The following is a 17,927-nucleotide window of genomic DNA, read 5'->3' on the forward strand; positions in this document are numbered from 1 at the left end:
ATGCAGAATATTAAATATTTGATGAAGATGCTATAGAATATATGCCCTCCACTAATTCAATAATCTTTCACCTTGCAGGGTGACTAATAGTTGATGGGTACTAGGCATGTAAAATCCTATTTAATTGGTTAACCGGTTAAAGGGGGCTTGAGCAGGGGGCCTGGTTTGGAGCTGCCGCCTGTCATCCCCCAGCATTAGGTAGAGGCTGCTCCAGCCGGGCCCTGTCTGCAGTGGGCCTGGGCACATCACAGGTAGGGGCTGCTCTGGTCGACCAGAGCAGCCCCTGCCTGCAGGATGCCCAAGCCCACTGCAGATAGGGGCTACTCCAGACAATTGTAGAAGCCCAGGCTGAAGCAGCCTCCTGCCTATGGCAGGTGGGGTGCTGCTCCAGCCTCCACTAGTTATCATTATCAGTTAACTGGCACCCCTACGTATCACCTAATAAGGGCGATGATTAACATTTAACCTTTTACATCCCAGGTACTAGGTTTTTGATCATCAAGAAGCAAGATGTAACCAGCTTTACTGGTCACAATATTTAATCTGTGAATCAGTCTGAAGTAGCTTTCCTTTTTTTATATGAAAATGAATGACTGTTTAATCCTAACATTCCTTTTTTTTTTTTTTTAAGAGAGACCTTTACATTTCACACTTTCCTATTTATATATTTTTTGCAACATAAATATTTTTATTAAATTTATTAGATAAATATTTTTATTACCTGGCATTGCTTGGACCTTTAACTCAATTATTTTTTGTTTTTTATTGATTTAAATCATTGCTCTGGGATGGGCCTGGGAGGGGGTTCGTCTGCCCTCCGTGATCCCCCAACCAGATTGAGGAATGTAGAAAATGTTGCGTTTTCCACTCACGCTGACAAAGGGAACAGCTAGCAGAGTTCCTGTACAAAGGGGTGATGAGAGCATCAGCCTCCTCTGCCCAATGGGGTGCTTGCGGGGCGGGAGGCTATGGGCTGGGGCTGTCCTGGACAGGAGGGGGCATGCACCCAGCCAGCCCCTTTCACTTACCTTGTGATTCCATTTCCTTTCTGCATGGTTTTGGTTTTTAGCCCCTTCTCCTTCCCTCCCCTCCCTCCCTCTCTCCCCCTGCACAACCAACCCTTACCTTGCTTTAAGGTATGATAAGGGGAAGCTGCATACCGAATTTGGTGGTCCTAGCTCTTACTGTTTAGGAGTTCTTGAATGAACAAAGTTACTCACTCTCAAGCTCTCTCAAATATATAGAAGATATTGGTGGATGGCATAACAACTTTCACATACAATTAACCTAGTGTCTTTTCTAGCTATACTCTTTTACAAAATTCAATACAGTAGTCAGTTGCTTGGCTCAGACAAGTAGTTCTGCCGTAGATCACCAGTTTATAAGACACTTTCTGGTGGAAGATGATAATTTGCAGGACTGCTTGGCTGTGTCTAGACTGGCCAGTTTTTCCAGAAAATCAGCCGCTTTTCCGGAAAAACTTGCCAGCCGTCTACACTGGCCGCTTGAATTTCCGCAAAAGCACTGACATCCTACTGTAAGAAATCAGTGCTTTTTGCAGAAATACTATGCTGCTCCTGTTCGGGCAAAAGTCCCTTTTGCGCAAAACTTCTGCGCAAAAGGGCCAGTGTAGACAGCTGAGATTTGTTTTGCGCAAAAAAGCCCCGATCTTTTGCGCAAAAGTGCTTTTGTGGAAAAGCGTCCGTGCCAATCTAGATACCCTTTTCCGAAAATGCTTTTAATGGAAAACTTTTCCGTTAAAAGCATTTCCGGAAAATCATGCCAGTCTAGACGTAGTCCTTTTGTTCTTTCTGACTAGATTAAGCTAGTCTTGGTATTGTCCTAGGCAGTTACTTTGTGTATTGTGAGCATGCTTCAGACAGGCTCCCTTATTTTGTAAACTGTAGTTTAAAAACAAACTACAGAAGTTTATTTTGAGAATCACTTCATCAGTTTCTTTGGGGATTCAGTTTATTGATATATAAAGATTAAACTGTGTTCTCCAGCAGACATTTTTGCTTTGACAATCAATAACGTGTGTTACATTTATAATACTGCTATAATTGACCCTTAATGAATTGTACTCTATTGTGACTTTTGATTTAATCAAAATAATGTTTAAAGATTAGCTATGTTAATTTGTTAATTATTTAAAGCTTTAGTATACCTCTAGTACTAATCACATAGTGCCAAAAACTAAATGCTGCTATATGCTCAGGTGTGCAAAAGTATGATAATCTGTTGCTGTATTTCCCTGGTAGTAATTAAAATTTTAGTAATTCTTTTAAAAATAATTATATTTAAATTAAAAAATCATTCATAAGTCTCTCCTTTGAATTAAGAGGATCATGTGTTCATGCTAATTTTAGGTTTACAGTCCTTTATGATCACATATTGTTGTATATCTTGTACTTGTCAAACCAGTTAATTACAAATTAGGCCTTGATCTTGCAAAGACTTGTGTATATACTTGAATTTATGCACTGCAAATAGTTCTATTTAAGTTAGTGAATTTCAGGATTCAGACCTTATGCTGTAGTTAGACTCCTAAACCTTGCATGCTCTTCAGACTGTTCTTTGCACTGTAGTACAAAGTTCCAACTTTGTTTAAGGAGATACAAATAAAATTAATGATTCAATTTTAAGCATTGTCTCACGTGCTCGTCACAAAGAACAATATTGTTTACATTAGACTTCCTATTAAACAGCCTGTAGAAAAAGATGGCCTTGAAAAGAGTGAAAACAGTTTAAATTTGTGTGCCTAACTTAATTTGTTTTCAACTCTTCATATTTCTTGTCAAGACTGATGTCTAGGTGTAACCTGTTTAACTCTTACTGTACCAGAGTTACTGTGATACAGTCTATGCTAGGATTTTTTGGCAAAAAATTCCTTTTATAGCAATAGCTGGTTCAGCTCCAACAGTGGGTTATGGGCAGAGGGTCCAGTTTAAAGCTTTGAGAGGGATATGTGGTCACTTCCTATATCACCTCTGGCCTCTTCTGCACCCACCTTGCACCTCCCACATGTGCTCCAAACTAGCACTATTTCCACCCAGAGTTCCCACTAAGATTTTCCATCCATGAGCAGAATGACTTTTCTTATGTGTACCAATACTGAGGTCATGTGCATGTGTTCGTATGTGTGCCACCATGCAAGGGAGGGGGACGTTCTTGCTGTTCCCTGAGAGACTCTCCCAGTGCAGATGCCCCAGCCCCCCATTGCTGGGACCTCAGCCCTGCTCCCAGGGCAGCCTGTGTGGAGGGCAGGGGCTGCTCCGGGCTGCTCCCCACGGAGCTGGCTGCAAGTCCATGCCTGGGGCGGAGGGAAGCTGCTGCCAGTCCCCAGGGTTTTCAGGGAGCGGAGGACTGGGGGTGGGGTAGGCAGCAGGGAGCTGAAGGGGCAGTGGCCTCTGAGAACCAGAGGGCAGTGAGAGGAAGAAGGGGTGGGAAGGGAGGAAAACAGGTATGCAGGAAGACCCTGCCCTAGGAGCAGTCATACTGCAGGCCCAGCTCTAGGTTCAGCAGCCACCCACCACACAGCCCGCCTCAGCAGCAGCTGCCTGGCCACAGCTCTGGTCCTGGGGAGTCTGGAACAGCAGACAGTCCCCACTCCCCAACCAAGCCCACCACCACCAGCTTAGCTCTTCCGCCAGTAGGATGGTTAGTGCAGGCTGCAGGCACACTGCTGCGTGGCTCTGCTAAGGAGGTGAGCAGGACTAAAATTCTTTTTGTGCGCTCATGAAAGTGCCCACCCTAGAGAGAACTTAGCTTGGACCCCACCCTCGCAGATCCTTCCCTACTTATTTCTTCCATTGCCTCGCTACTGTGAGTGTGGCATGGGCATTAGTGCACTCTGCACGCCTACTGTCAAGCAGAACTGCAGTTGTGGGTACAGAAAGAGGGAATGGGTTTTGGTGGAATCTGACCCTCTGTCCTCTGCCAACCTGCTGTGGTAGCCCTGTTTCACTTCCCTGTTCTGGGCAACACATAGTGGTGCTTACTGGGATCTCTAGGTGTTTAACTTCACAGGCTCCCCTTCCCTCCCCCCCCCCCCAAGCTGTGTTCTGCCTGACTCGCAACCTGGCAGAGATCTGAGTCGTGTCCCTCCCTCCACCGTTGGGTAGCTTTTGGATCCAGGCAGCTACCGGTGTGTTTAACCCTGTGCCGTCTAAAACACAAAACACACAAGAGCTCTATGCAGCTTAAAACCTGGTATCTTGAACTAACAGAAGTTGGTCCGGTAGAAGATTTTATTTATCTATCTCTTGTGTGTCTCATGCTCGAGGACCAATATAGCTACAGCAATGCTGCGCATATCTAAAGCTCTAGTAGCTGCTTAGGATTTTGTTTACATTAGTTCTGCTCCAAAGGTGGAAGCACTAATGAAAGCATAGTGTAAATGCTAGGGATGTAAGTGAGTAGTAGAATGACTACTCAACTAATTGCTTCCTTCCCCCTTGTTGCCCATCAGAGGCAGCAAAAGGGGGGGGGGGAAGCCAGCAAGCTGGTCCCCCCCCAACACAATCTCCATGGGGAGGGACAAGGGAGGCAAAGGTGCAGCGGGGGACTGGTTGTGAGCTGGGAATCAGCTGATTCTTGGCTCACACCTGCTCCTCTGTTTCGCCTCTGCTTTTTAAATGTAGTAAGAGTCGCCTGACTCTACTACATTTAAAAGGCACAGCCACAGTGGGGTTAGCTCCCAAGGCCAGGTGCTAAGCCTACTACGGCTTTGAAGAAATTCCAGCGATTGTTTGATTAGCTGACTACATGAAATTTAACATCCCTAGTAAACACCTCATTTGTATCTTGACAGTCTCTTAAGAGTGATCAGACAGGGAGAAGAGGCTTTAAATTGAACTATTTTTCTGTTTTGAAAACAAAAAAACTACTGGTGGGAATTGGGTTACACCATCAAGAAAATGTTAAATATCTTTTCATTTTTACTTCAGCTATTTCTCAGCTAATGTAATTTGAATAGCTTTTAAAATATTTGAAGGGGAACCATTGATGGGAAGTATAGTAAGTCATGTTGTCTGGAGTTGTTCATGACCTTGAGTGCCAAACTCAGCATGCTATCAAAAAGTAGGGCAGTCACCCTGATCTGCTTGTATGTTCTGCAATTAGATTTCACCAAACCAGTAACAAATGTGAATTCCTGAACTTTTCCCATGGAGTCACAGACTCCTTGGGCATTCCAGGTTATCTTGCCACCCAGGCAAGCTGGATTTAATGATGGTTGATTGTTATATACCAAAGATCATAGAAATGTCAGGTTGCTTTCAATTGGAAGAGACAGGTCTCTGTCATTTTCCTCAGATCTCACATGAAAAACAATGCTTGTAGCTAATCTTCTAGTAAATTACTTCCGGATTCATTAACTAGGAAAAAGAAATAAGAACTATTTACAGGGTAAAGCAGGCAAACAGATGCACATGGGCGAGTTACAATCTGACCTCATCAGTATTGTAGCAGTCAGCCAGTGCTGAATATATTTTTGGGATAAGCCAGGTTGATACAGGGGTGCCCACTTATATTTTGTAGCTCTAGCTTTGTCAGAGTCCAAACAGAAAAAGAGGAAACATTTTCTTGTTCGTTATGTATTTCCTTCTTTCATAATTCAAGCTGATGGATAAGCTCTTTTGTATGTAGTTTCTTCATGAGTGTAAAGGAGAAATTAACAAAGGTTTTTGTATTGTGATGTTCCAATACAGTGGCCCATTAAATTTTGATAGCTTTCTTAATGAGAAGGAGGTGATCCCTTTTGACAATTTCAGGACAAACTTGTTTTTTTAGTTATAAACAAATGTAAATATTTACCTTTATAATGTAATAAAGATAAATGAAATTAACAAATGCAGCAATTTACAAGCATTTCATAAATCTAACCAACTAAATTCATCCTTATAAGTTCAGTACCCATCTTAGCCATACTAACACAGAGGTGAAACAGGTTTCCAGCAATAAGTTTCAGTGCTTGGCTGTGGCCTAAAGCCTTGGCAAGAGCTGGCACCTGAATTGCCAGCATCACACAGTAATCTTCAAATGATTTAAAAGGAGGTACTTCATATAACCTTGAGTCCCTCCAGCATTTTTACCAGCCCTGAAGTTGTATTTTCACACTTGTTAATATTAGATTTTACTTCTTTGTTATATAAACTTGCACAAATTACTCAAAACTCTGTACACACAGAGCTGTCAAATACAAACAATTTAATGAATAATATTTCTATTCCAGAATCTTAGGTTAACTGCAATTGGTAGAAATAGTCTCTTCAGTCTCTTTGGGGGGGTACAAAACAGCTCCTGGCTGCAAACCTCTACGGCTGCCAATTCCCCTCTGGCTCTGTGGCCCTCTCCCCATGAGCACATTCAGCCACAACTTCCTCCTCCTGGCTCAGTCCACTGCCATATGCCCCCTGAGATCCTGAGGTTTCCATAGGATCTTTGGAGTGGAGAGGTGTGGTCACCTCGCAAGTATATCATCCAACTCTTTGTAAGCTGTAGGGACAGCACCAGAGAAGCAGTTTGCTTTCAGTGCCTTGTGGTAGGTGTTTCATGGTTCCTTCGTTTTGACCCTACACTGTAGTAGTTCCTCGTGGTCATGGCTCCTTTTGATCATGCAACTAGAGGTCTGCCTATAGATACCATCATTCCTACAGCTGGAGCACAGCTGTGACTGGACTACCTCCTCTCCCCAAACACAAATGAGATCTAGCACCTTGGCATGTTTCCAAGCCAGGGATCTCCTGGTGCATGTAGCAGGAATGGCTTACTGGAGAGAGGTGCTGAGAACACCACGCATCACTGAGTTAACAGGAAGGGGACTTTCAAATTTCCACCTGGTTGGTCACTTGAGCAGGGCAGTAGAGTTCAAACAGATGACTAGAGAGGTGTGAACAGATATTGTGGGAAGGGTGCTGGAGGCCGGTCAGGATGCAGTACTTCTCCATGGTGTCTACACTGGCACCCCAGTGCACTATCCAGAGCACAGCAAACTCTGTGCTTTTTGCAGAGGTGGTTTACCTAGAGCACACTGACTGTAGAATTAGTGCACACTATGTGCCTTGCCAGTTTGGAAACTGTGAAAATTACAGCTCTGGGGTAACTTGGCAGTGTAGGTTTGGCCCAAGTCATGCTGTTATTTCAGTCCATGTAGGTATTGGTAGAGCTTGAAAAAGCTGTTCTCTGGTGAGCAGGAAGCTTTTCCTAGTGACTGAAGAGCTCCAATGCCATTAGATTCTCCATGGAATTAAGCTTTTACATAAATACGTTTCTAACTGTTGTGTAGGCAGAGGTAACGTGTTCAGACAAATCCAGTTCCATTGCTGCTGCTCATAGCTTTCCCAAATTGCAGCACAATGAAGACTGGCCAGTCTTGTTACTCTTCATTATTTGTATCCAAACCTAGCAGCTAGAGCAGCAATGGGCAGCCTAGGCTAGTGAGTGGGTTGCATGAGTGGCCCTTCTCCATCTCTGTGGGCCACAAAATTGTCGTAACTAAGAAGGTCTCCTGGGATAGGATAGTTTTGTTAACTGTGCTCGTGTACCTAGAATTTGCGGGAGATGTCAGTGATCTATAGCAGCGCTTTGGTTGGATGCAGAAGGAGCGCATGGCTCTCAGTCAGTATTGTGTGCAATCAGCACTCATCTCACTTCACATGCCCATTCTTTGTCAGGTGTGGGGGGGTCATGGGCTGCTGACCCACAGAAAAATCAGTTTGGGGCCACACACAAGTGAGAAGCCCCTGACTGAGAAGAAGGACACTCCCCACATTCCCCTTACACACCACAGCCTGGAGGAGGAAGAGGGGGGCAGCCTAGTACATTTTGTGTGCTTCAACCCTGTGGATGGGTGGCTTGGGAGCTGGAGTTCCAATGCTGAGCCTCAGGGGCCAGATCCAGGCAAGCTGGGGGCTGCATCTGGCCCAGGGGCTTGAGGTTTCCTACTCCTGCTTTATGTACATGCCACTTTATTAATACTGATAGGAAAAAAAACTACGTGAACAGAAACCAGCAGAATCTGGCAGCCCTGCGCGCGAGCAACAGTAAACAAAAAGTCTCATGGGCTGCATGTAGAAACCCAGTGGGGCACATGCAACTCTCAGGCTGCAGGTTACCCACCATTCAACTAGAGTTTAAATATTAGCTGAGTGGTACCAAAATTTATACCCTGGGACATTACCTCATAGGACTGTATGCCCTCCATCTTCCTGACAGCTGAGACTGGCTTCTTAGCAAGGCATTGTCTTTGTACAGAGGGCGACTGCTGGGTTCCATATTGGGCCTAATAGGTGGTAAACTGCTTTGGCCCTGGTGTTAAGCAAAACACTGCAGTTTAATATAATTAAATACTAGAAGATTTACTCAGTGTTGCTCAGGTCCTTAACTCACTTAATTTTTTTTCTTCATTTAAATATCATCGATCTGGGTGGGCCTGGGCAGGAGAGGTTCAGTATGCAGGCTGTTCTGGGGAGAGAGGATTACCCCAGTTCTCTCTTGCTGCAGCTGTTTGGAGTCATGTGAAAAGTACTTCTCCATGGCCAAGCTCCAGTGGGCACAGCCTGGAGAGGTGTGCATGCCCCTGGCTGGGGCAGGTCCAGGTTCATCTTCTCCTATGTTCCCCAGTCAGAGGTGAGGACTGCAGCACACTGTGCACTTTCCTCTCACTCTTTGTCAAAAGCAAGCAGTCAGCTTTTAGCCAGCTCTCCACACGACAACTCTCCGGATCTGCCTGGACTCCTTCTCTCCCCCCTTCTCTTCCCCCCCCGCTCTGCCTTGCTGCCTTCTACAAAGGCAATGGGGAGAGGGCAGGCACAAGCCGGTGCTGGGGGACGCTGGCTTAAAAGGTGGGCAGGCGGCTCTTGTGCATTTTAAAGGCAGAGGCGCAGCAAGATAGTGAGAGCTCCCCCTCATTGACTAATCGAGTTGATGGAAATTCCATCGACACCTTGATTAGCTGATTAATAGAAATTTAATATCCCTAGTTCAAACAAACTTCTGTATAATTTGCATGTGTATTCATGCATGTGCGCTATTCCTGCTTCCTTTGGCATAATGGAAATCAAATGCCCTGCTCTTCTAGGATTCCTAATATATGGAATAATTGTTCAAATCCTGATGGTATAGTTCCCTAAGTGGCCTCTTGTGCACAATTGCACACTAATTTCTGGCAGCCTGCTAAGTGGTATTTTTTTCTAAACATCGCATAAAGGGGATTTCATTACTGGTAGGAATCTGAATACACTAAGTCTACAGCTGGCTGAGCATCAACAATTTCAAAGTGTTCTGTTAAGTTCTCCTCAGCCCTTGTCAGTCATTTTAGGGAATCCTAACGGATCGATGTTCTTGGTTCAATGTCTTTTATACAGCCTCATTTTGAAGCCTTTAACCTCTGAATAAATCTGTGTATAGCTGAGGTTTTTCTGCTGAAGTTGACCTGTACCTGCATCTGCATGAGCCAAATAATCTGTAGTTTTCTGCAATGCTTTTGCATCGTGGTTTAATAACTTGCTGTAATTACCTTCATTGATTTCCACAGACTGTGTTACTTAGCATGGTGATGAAGCAGATTGCTCTTGTTCACAATGGTGATAGAGTTGAAAGCCTTGGTTACTGCTTTGAGATGTTATTTTTGAGCATCTTAAGCAGGGATAGGCATTGGACAATAAATGGCCTGCGATTTTCCAGGGTTTGCCACTGGCCGGGAGCCAGATGCTTTTCTTAACCTGAGCGTCTGCATGCATGGCTGCTTGCAGCTCCCGTTGTCTGCGGTTCACTGTTCCTGCCCAATGGGAGCTGCAAGAAGCAGTGGCCCAACCCACAGAAAACTAAATAAAGCGTCTGGCAGCTGGCCAGTGGTGAACTTCATCTGGCCCGTGGGTTGCTTATTGCCCACTAATTATCTGCTGTTTGTGGACCAAGGAAGAAAAATCTGCTATAATTCACATTTCCCAAAGTTTAAAATGTTCATAACCAGGTGTACGAACAATGGTTTTTGCTCAACTTCCACAGCTGCAAATGTGTTAAGCTCAAATTTTTCAGTTAGGCTTCAAAGGTCATATAAATCATAAATGTTCTGACTTTGATAAGTGCTAAGCTTCTAGGACTTCCCTTTGGCTATCAGGTGGGTTTCACAAAGATGTGATCAAAAACTAAAAAACCATGAGACTTATTTTCAACCTGAAACGGACATGCAATTCATTACCAGCATGTGTCCCTTTTCCCATGCATATGCAGAGAATTAATATTGCTCTGAAAAGATCAGGAAACCTACAGGAGAAACCCCAGAGGTTGAGAGATCTGATTCCAGCTCACAAACAGAACACAAATGTTGATTTAGAATTAGCTTTGGCACCTTTCTCTCCTCCTTCTCTGTTAACCATTAACTTGTATGGGAGTTTTTTTGGCTCTCCTTTTTAAGCCTTGCATAGTCCCAGATGAGTTGATGTGCTGCATGTAGTGGAGATTTTTAATAGATTCTGCTGTTTTTCTGACTTAAATGTATCATAAGTTTGCAGTTCACATAGTTTGCGCACATTACGTTTCCTCTAATATGCAACAAAGATGAGTTTTTGTAAACTTATTCCCTCTAGCGTATGAAAAGGAAATTTACATAAAGGATTCATCTGGCAGCAGCCTTTATTTTTAAATGTTTTAAAACTAGTACTGTTCACAAATCTTTGCTAGCCACTCTGACTGAAGTTACCTGCAGCCATATGACTTTCTCCTATGATTTCATTACCTTCTTTGGTTTATAAAATGTGGTACTCCAGGCAGAAATCTTGATTTCAGTAAAGCAATACTCTTCTTTTGGTCGTAATTAAACAATGTCTAAGCACATGGTATTAACAGACACTTGTTGCTGATGTGGGGGGTTTATTGTCATCAGAGATTCTGTGGCACCTTTCATAAGGGTAAATCTGGTGTTGAAAGTTGAAATTTGTTTAGGATAGTTACATTATCATACTTTGTTGTTTAAGGCTACAGGTACACAGAGTAAACAGACTTGTGTAAGTCTCATTAAAACACCCCCTCCCAAAAAATCATTTTCCAAAAAGCAAAGGAAGAGGATATAACAGAAAAATTATGTCTTAAACCATCTTGGTGTATTGCAAGACACTGAACAAACACAAATGAGGAGTGTTTGTCAGTTAAAGGCCTACTTTGACAAACTTTGGTTTCTACACTGTTGTTATAGTGAAAGCTGTTGTGACTCCCATTGTGAATGTTAGTTTCATGAAAGAGATTTGTAACTTGATAAAGACTTGCTGTATACTGAAATGTGCCTGGAAGAATTTTTTAGGGAGATTGTCAAAATGCTGTCTGCTAACTTTAAAGGAAAGCATTTAAATTTAAAATGACCCAATTTCCTCAGAAATAATATTTGCTTTAGCACTGATTAGGCCTCAATTGGAGTATTGTGTCCAGTTCTGGATGCCACATTTCAAGAAAGATGTGTAGAAATTGGAAAGGGTCCAGAGAAGAGCAACAAAAATGATTAAAGGTCTAAAAAACAGGAGCTATAAGGGAAGACTGAAAGAATTGGGCCTGTTTAGTTTGGAAAAGAGAAGATTGAAAGGGGACATGATAGCAACTTTCAGATATCTAAAAGGGTGTCACAGGAAGAAGGAGTAGGAAATTATTCTTCTTGGCCTCTGATGATAGTACAAAAAGGAATGGGCTTAAACTGCAGCAGGGGAGGTTAAGGTTAGACACGAGAAAAAACTTCCTAACTGTCAGGGTGGTTAAACACTGGAATAAATTGCTTAGGGAGATTGTGGAATCTCCATCACTGAAGATATTTAAGAGCAGGTTAAACAGACATCTATCAGGGATGGTTCTAGATGGTGCTCAGTCTTGTGGTGAGGGCGGGGGACTGGACTTGGTGACCTCTCAAGGTCCCTTCCAGTTCTAGTGTTCTATGAATTCCTGTCACTCAGACACTCACATAATGACAAGACACTCACCAGTGGCATTTTAAGTGGTGGAGTTACAGGGTTCCTACCAGGTAATGCATAAATCAGGAGGAACTCTCTTTAGCAGGGATGGGCAATAATTTAAAAGCTCTCTCTCCTCTAGCACTGACCACTGTCTGGCCATCCCGCTGCGCTGCTTCCACTGATACAGAGACAGCAGCATGAGGGGAGGGACAGGGAGGCCTTCATGTAATCATTTACCTATCACATCCATACTTCAGACACAGACAAAATGGGTTTGAATGGCTCTGTTTCCTGGCCTCTTTGGTCAATTCAATATATAATAGTTTTTATAAATAACAGTTGTGGGGCATTTACATCAGAGTTCTCACAATACTTTTACACAGAATGACAAAAGTTCCAATTCTTTTTAATGTTTCTGTTTATCCTACATAGAAGTTGCTAGGAATGAACATCTGTATTCATTTTTACAAAGATTCTAACTTTCACTTAAGAATTGTAAAATTTCTTCTGATCACAAAGTTTCTTCCCTAACTGCAGATTCTCTTGCATTTGCCATAAGAGAGATGGAAAAATCACTTCACCACTCTTTGCTTCATTTTCCCAATTTGTAAAGTGTGGATAGTGGTCCTTGCCTCCTTTTTAGAGTGCTTTGAGATTGATTGATGATTGTAGCTGAGAGAGAGCTAGGTATTACATTCATGAGGTGCAAACTTTGAACTCTAGTTTTTCTGATTATCATGTGAAATATCTGCACATAAAGCCAAACTCTTTTATGCTGCAGTGGAGAGGTATCTTGTATATTGTATTGTATTGTAGTTTGAATGGACATTTCTTGTTCTCCAGACAAATTGTGCTTTATAACTATAATTTGTTTAGACAATCATTTGAGACTGAGGTATCAAATTGAAAAGGAGAAACTTCAAAAATGTCTTGGTGTAGCTTAGTTGATGCAATTTTAGGTTTTATTTAGAAGAAACCCAAAATCCTGATAGTCATTTCTCACCTTCCAGGTTGACAGAGTCATTAAAGTGTCATGCAGTTTAGCCACTCTGCTTGAAGTTAACTCTGTGCAAGTGGTGGAATGTTTTAATTGACTTAACTTTAAATGTTTGTGAAGTGCTTTTTAACATGAAAAGCACAAGATAAATGTCAAATATAAGTAAGCTCTGTAGAGACTTTACTTTTTCTTCCTCTGTTAGAACGTTTACTATACTCCTTAAACCAGTTTATTCAAAAGAGCAGTTACATTCTTGTTGTAACAGTTTTACAGGTAAGGAACAATCTGTTAGCATCAACATGCAAATACTCGTGTATTTGAGTACATTAAAACATGTTTTACTAGTATTATACAGCTTAGATATTTATATTGATTAGATGGTGATTGATAATTTTAGAAGGCTGCCTTGGAATAAACAGAATAGAACAATCTTCTCAGAAATTTTGCAGCCTGCAGTGGATTTCCTTTCAAATTTGTTGTGGCTTTTAAAACCATCAAACCTCATCCCTCTCTTCTGCCCCCTCCCCCCCCCAAGATATAGTCTTCTGATTATTTTATAATGTTGCTTAAGAGTAACAACATGTGTTGTTTTATTCACATTTACAAATGTTCTCTAATCTTGTAGACTCTGATGCTGCAAAGTGTTGCAGTGCAAATAAGTGTTTTGCCTCTTACATCCTGTTCAGAGATTCCGTTTTCCTTAGTTTCTTTTCTGCCTTCATGTTGCTACAGGTTGGACCTCCCTGGTCTGGCACCCTTGGGACCTAAACAGATAAGGGATTTTGCTGGACCAGGGGAGATCATCTCCCTTCCTTCCCCCACCCTGCTACTGGCCTTCCCAGTGCTGGATCGGCCGCAGGTCCCACTGCCCTGCTGGTCTTTGCCTCCCATGCCAGGCAGCCCAACTCGCAGTGTGCCGTTTGATGTGCTGGCCTCCTGGCCCCACTGGGCAGCTGGCTGTCCAGGTATGGGGATCTAGGCACCTGACCCTGCTGGCAGTTTGCTACCAGCAGCCCACAGCTTTGCCAGTCCACAGGGCTCCTAGGCACCAGCCCTTCACCAGGACTCTGGCCTGGAACATCTGTGGTCCTGTCAGACCATGGATGTTGCTGGACCAGAGAGTCCCCGTTTAGAGGTTCAACCTGTAGCTGTTTAAAAGATTCAGCAAGCAGTTCCGGCTCTATCAGGAATGCAGTCAATAGTAATTCAATTGCTTAGTACGAAAAAGCAGTATCTCTACATCTTCTAAAATATTTTAATATTTAGCAAGTTAATGCTGTAGTTCAGTATTTTACCTAATTAATGGAATTCTAGATAATCTGTCTTTTTTTTTCTCCTAATCCATTGCAAGCAAATCTACAAACTGAACAATGTATTCTTCCAGAGTTTATAATTTGATTACTATTACAGGTTGAACACTTCTTAATCTGGCTTAATTTGATTACTATTACAGGTTGAACACTTCTTAATAAGTGACTAGTCAATTACCTGATAAGCAAATACTTTAAAGCTGGTTCCCCCCAGCACCATCTCCCTGGGGGGGCAGGGGCAGTAGAGGCACAGTGGGTAATGGTACGGGGAGGGGGAGGAAGAAGGGCGGAAGGAGTCTCTGCTTGTCTTGCAAAACCACAGCAGAAGCTTTTGAAATATACAAGAGTCCCAGTGGGGCTCCTGTACATTTCAAAGGCTGAGATGCTACAGAGAGCCTGCGTCCAGTGGAGGAGTCCTCTGCTGGCCCCACGCTTGCTGCAGGGCTCCTGCTTTTGAAATGTAGCAAGAGCTCAGCAGGTGGTGGTGCCCTTACAGACTAATTGAATAGTTGATGGAACCAGTAGCCTGTCTGCCGACAGTGGCCAGCACTACGTGCCCCAGAGAGGGTGGACCGAAGACAATGATCAAGCGATTTGTCTCCTGCCATCCCTCTCCAGCCTCTGACAGAGGTCAAGGACACCATTTTATCCCCTGGCTAATAGCCTTTTATGGACCTAGCCTCCATGAAATTATCCAGCTTCTCTTTAAACTCTGTTATCGTCCTAGCCTTCACAGCCTCCTCTGGCAAGGAGTTCCACAAGTTGACTACACGGTGTGTGAAGAAGAACTTTCTTTTATTAGTTTTAAACCTGCTACCCATTAATTTGATTTGGTGTCCTCTAGTTCTTCTATTATGGGAACTAATAAATAACTTTTCTTTATCTGCCCTCTCCACACCACTCATGATTTTATATACCTCTATCATATCCCCTCCCCAGTCTCCTCTTTTCTAAACTGAAAAGTCCCAGTCGCTTTAACCTCTCCTCATATGGGACCCGTTCCAAACCCCTAATCATTTTAGTTGCCCTTTTCTGAACCCTTTCCAAGGCCAAAATATCTTTTTTTAGGTGAGGAGACCACATTTGTACACAGTATCAAGATGTGGGCGTACCATAGTTTTATACAGGGGCAGTAAGATATTCTGGGTCTTTACAGAAACCATGTTGACTTTTGTCCAACAAATTATGTTCTTCTACATGCTTCACAATTTTATTCTTTACTATTGTTTCGACTAATTTGCCCGGTACTGAAGTTAGATTTACCGGTCTGTAATTGCCAGGATCGCCTCTAGAGCCCTTTTTAAATATTGGTGTCACGTTGGCTACCTTCCAGTCATTAGGTACAGAAGCCGATTTAAGGGATAGGTTACAAACCACAGATAATAGCTCAGCAATTTCCCATTTGAGTTCTTTTAGAACCCTTGGATGAATGCCATCCAGTCCTGGAGATTTGTTAACATTAAGTTTTTCTATTTGTTCCAAAACCTCCTCTAATGACACTTCAATCCGGGACAGTTCCTCAGATTCATCACCCACAAAGGACAGTGCAGATTCGGGAATCTCCCCAACATCCTCAGCCGTGAAGACTGAAGCAAAGAAATCATTTAGTTTCTCCGCAATGGCTTTATCGTCCTTGATTGTTCCTTTTATAGCTTGATCATCTAGAGGACCCACAAGTTTTTTAGCAGGCTTCCTGCTTCTAATGTACTATAAAAACATTTTATTTCTTTGAGTTTTTGGCTAGATGTTCCTCAATCTTTTTTTGCTTTTCTTATTACATTTTTACACTTGATTTGACAGTGTTTATGTTCCTTTCTATTATCTCACTAGGATTGGACTTCCACTTCTTAAGATACCTTTTTGTCCCTCACTGCTTCTTTTACGTGGTGGTTAAGCCACGGTGACTCTTTCTTAGGTCTCTTGCTATGTTTTTTAATTTGGGGTATACATTTAAGTTAGGCCTCTATTATGGTGTCTTTAAAATTTTCCATGCAGCTTTCAGGGATTTGGCTCTAGTCACTGTGCCTTTTAATTTCTGTTTAACCTCCTCATTTTTGTGTAATTCCCCTTTTTGAAATTAAATGCCAGGGTGCTGGACTGCTGAGGTGTTCTTCCCACCACAGGAATGTTGAATGTTGTTATATTATGGCCACTATTCCCAAGCGGTCCTGTAACGGTTATTTCCTGGACCTGATCCTGCACTCCACTCAGGACTAAATCGAGAATTGCCTCTCCCCTTGTGGGTTCCTGCACCAGCTGCTCCAAGAAGCAGTCATTTAAGCCATTGAGAAATTTTATCTCTGCTTCTCTTCCTGAGGTGACATGTATCCAGTCAATATGGGGGTAATTAAAATCCCCCATTATTATAGAGTTCTAAAGTAATTGTGCCTTTTGGAATGTATGCTTCTCAGTTTAGAGCATTTTTATACAACAATAGAAAGCTTTCTGGATTGCTGTAAGCCCAGTTTGATGGCGTTTTCCATTGAAGAAGGGCTTTGCTCAGAATGAGGCAGACTGCATTGTTATAAGGCAGTTTGTGTCTTGGAATACCTGGTATGTCTCAATTGCTGTTTTATGTTCCAGCACTTCTGTTTTATATGTTGTATTCAAAATGGATGGATCAATGAGAGAGTCTTTTAAAAAAGTCTAGTAAAGCCAAACAACTTTTTGTTGGTTAACTTAAAGCTGCTTTTGCCAGTATCAGCTGTAAAGCCAGATAAGAGATGTCAATTAGTTGATTAAATACAATTGAGCTAGTTGATGGAATTTCCATTGATTAGTCAATTAGTTGATAAGCAGGGGAAACTACAGAGCCAAAATGCTGTAGGCTCCCAGCCCCAGGAGCTAACCCCACTGTGGTTCTGCCTTTTAAATATATTAAGAGTTGTCAGGCTCTTAATACGTTTAAAAAGCACAAGTGCATTGGGGGAGATGGACAGGAGCCAGGAATCAGCTGATTCCTGACTTATGCCTGGTTCCTGCTATGCCTCTTCCTCCCCTGACCCCTGCGGAGATGTTGATTGGGGGGGGGGGGCTTTTAAGATGGTTCTCTCCAGCACCAGTCCCCCCTCCCTCTGCCTCTCTGATAGAGGCAGCAAGGGGGAGGGAGCGACTAGTCAAGTCACTAGTCAACTATCTGATAAGCATATGTTCATCGGATAGTTGACTAGTTGCTTACATCCCTAAGCTAGATGCAGTTTCTTTTTAAAACTTTTAAATGAGTGACATGACGGGAACACATTTCTTTTCAAAGCTCAAACATATTATAATGAAGGCTGTCTGGCCAAACTATAATCTAGTAGGAGGAGATGTCAGTGATTTTTCTGCATTTAAGATAATTTGAAGGAGGAAGGGAGGTATTTTGCATCTATAAGAGTTAAAGTTTCAGACTTCTTCTCTTGCAAAGATTAATTTTGTTAGAAATTCTGAAACTCCCAGGAATTGCCATAATCTCACTACTTTAGATAAGAGTTCCCTCCTGACACTGGTAGGTCCTGCAGTCTTCATGGCTAGATATGCTCACTGCTTCCCCAGAGAGTAAATATTAAAAACTCAAGATGCCTGATCATGGCTTGGCTCTACAACTGTGGTCCCCAACACGGTGCCCACAGGGGCCATGGCGCCCGCGGGGGCATTTGCATGCGCCCGCCAGGTGCTCGGGGCTGGCCTGGCCCCGGGCAC

The 17,927-nt window shown here is 42.8% G+C and overlaps 1 protein-coding gene across 4 annotated transcripts in view; it reads left to right on the plus strand.

Annotated features, from left to right (window-relative positions):
• The window catches only part of LOC102443672 (E3 ubiquitin-protein ligase ZNRF2), an 85,780-nt gene that overhangs the window by 4,366 nt on the left and 63,487 nt on the right, over nucleotides 1-17,927 (plus strand). The window lies entirely within an intron of this gene.

This window comes from Pelodiscus sinensis, chromosome 2 (assembly GCF_049634645.1).
Source record: "Pelodiscus sinensis isolate JC-2024 chromosome 2, ASM4963464v1, whole genome shotgun sequence".
Classification (NCBI taxonomy): Eukaryota; Metazoa; Chordata; order Testudines; family Trionychidae; genus Pelodiscus; species Pelodiscus sinensis.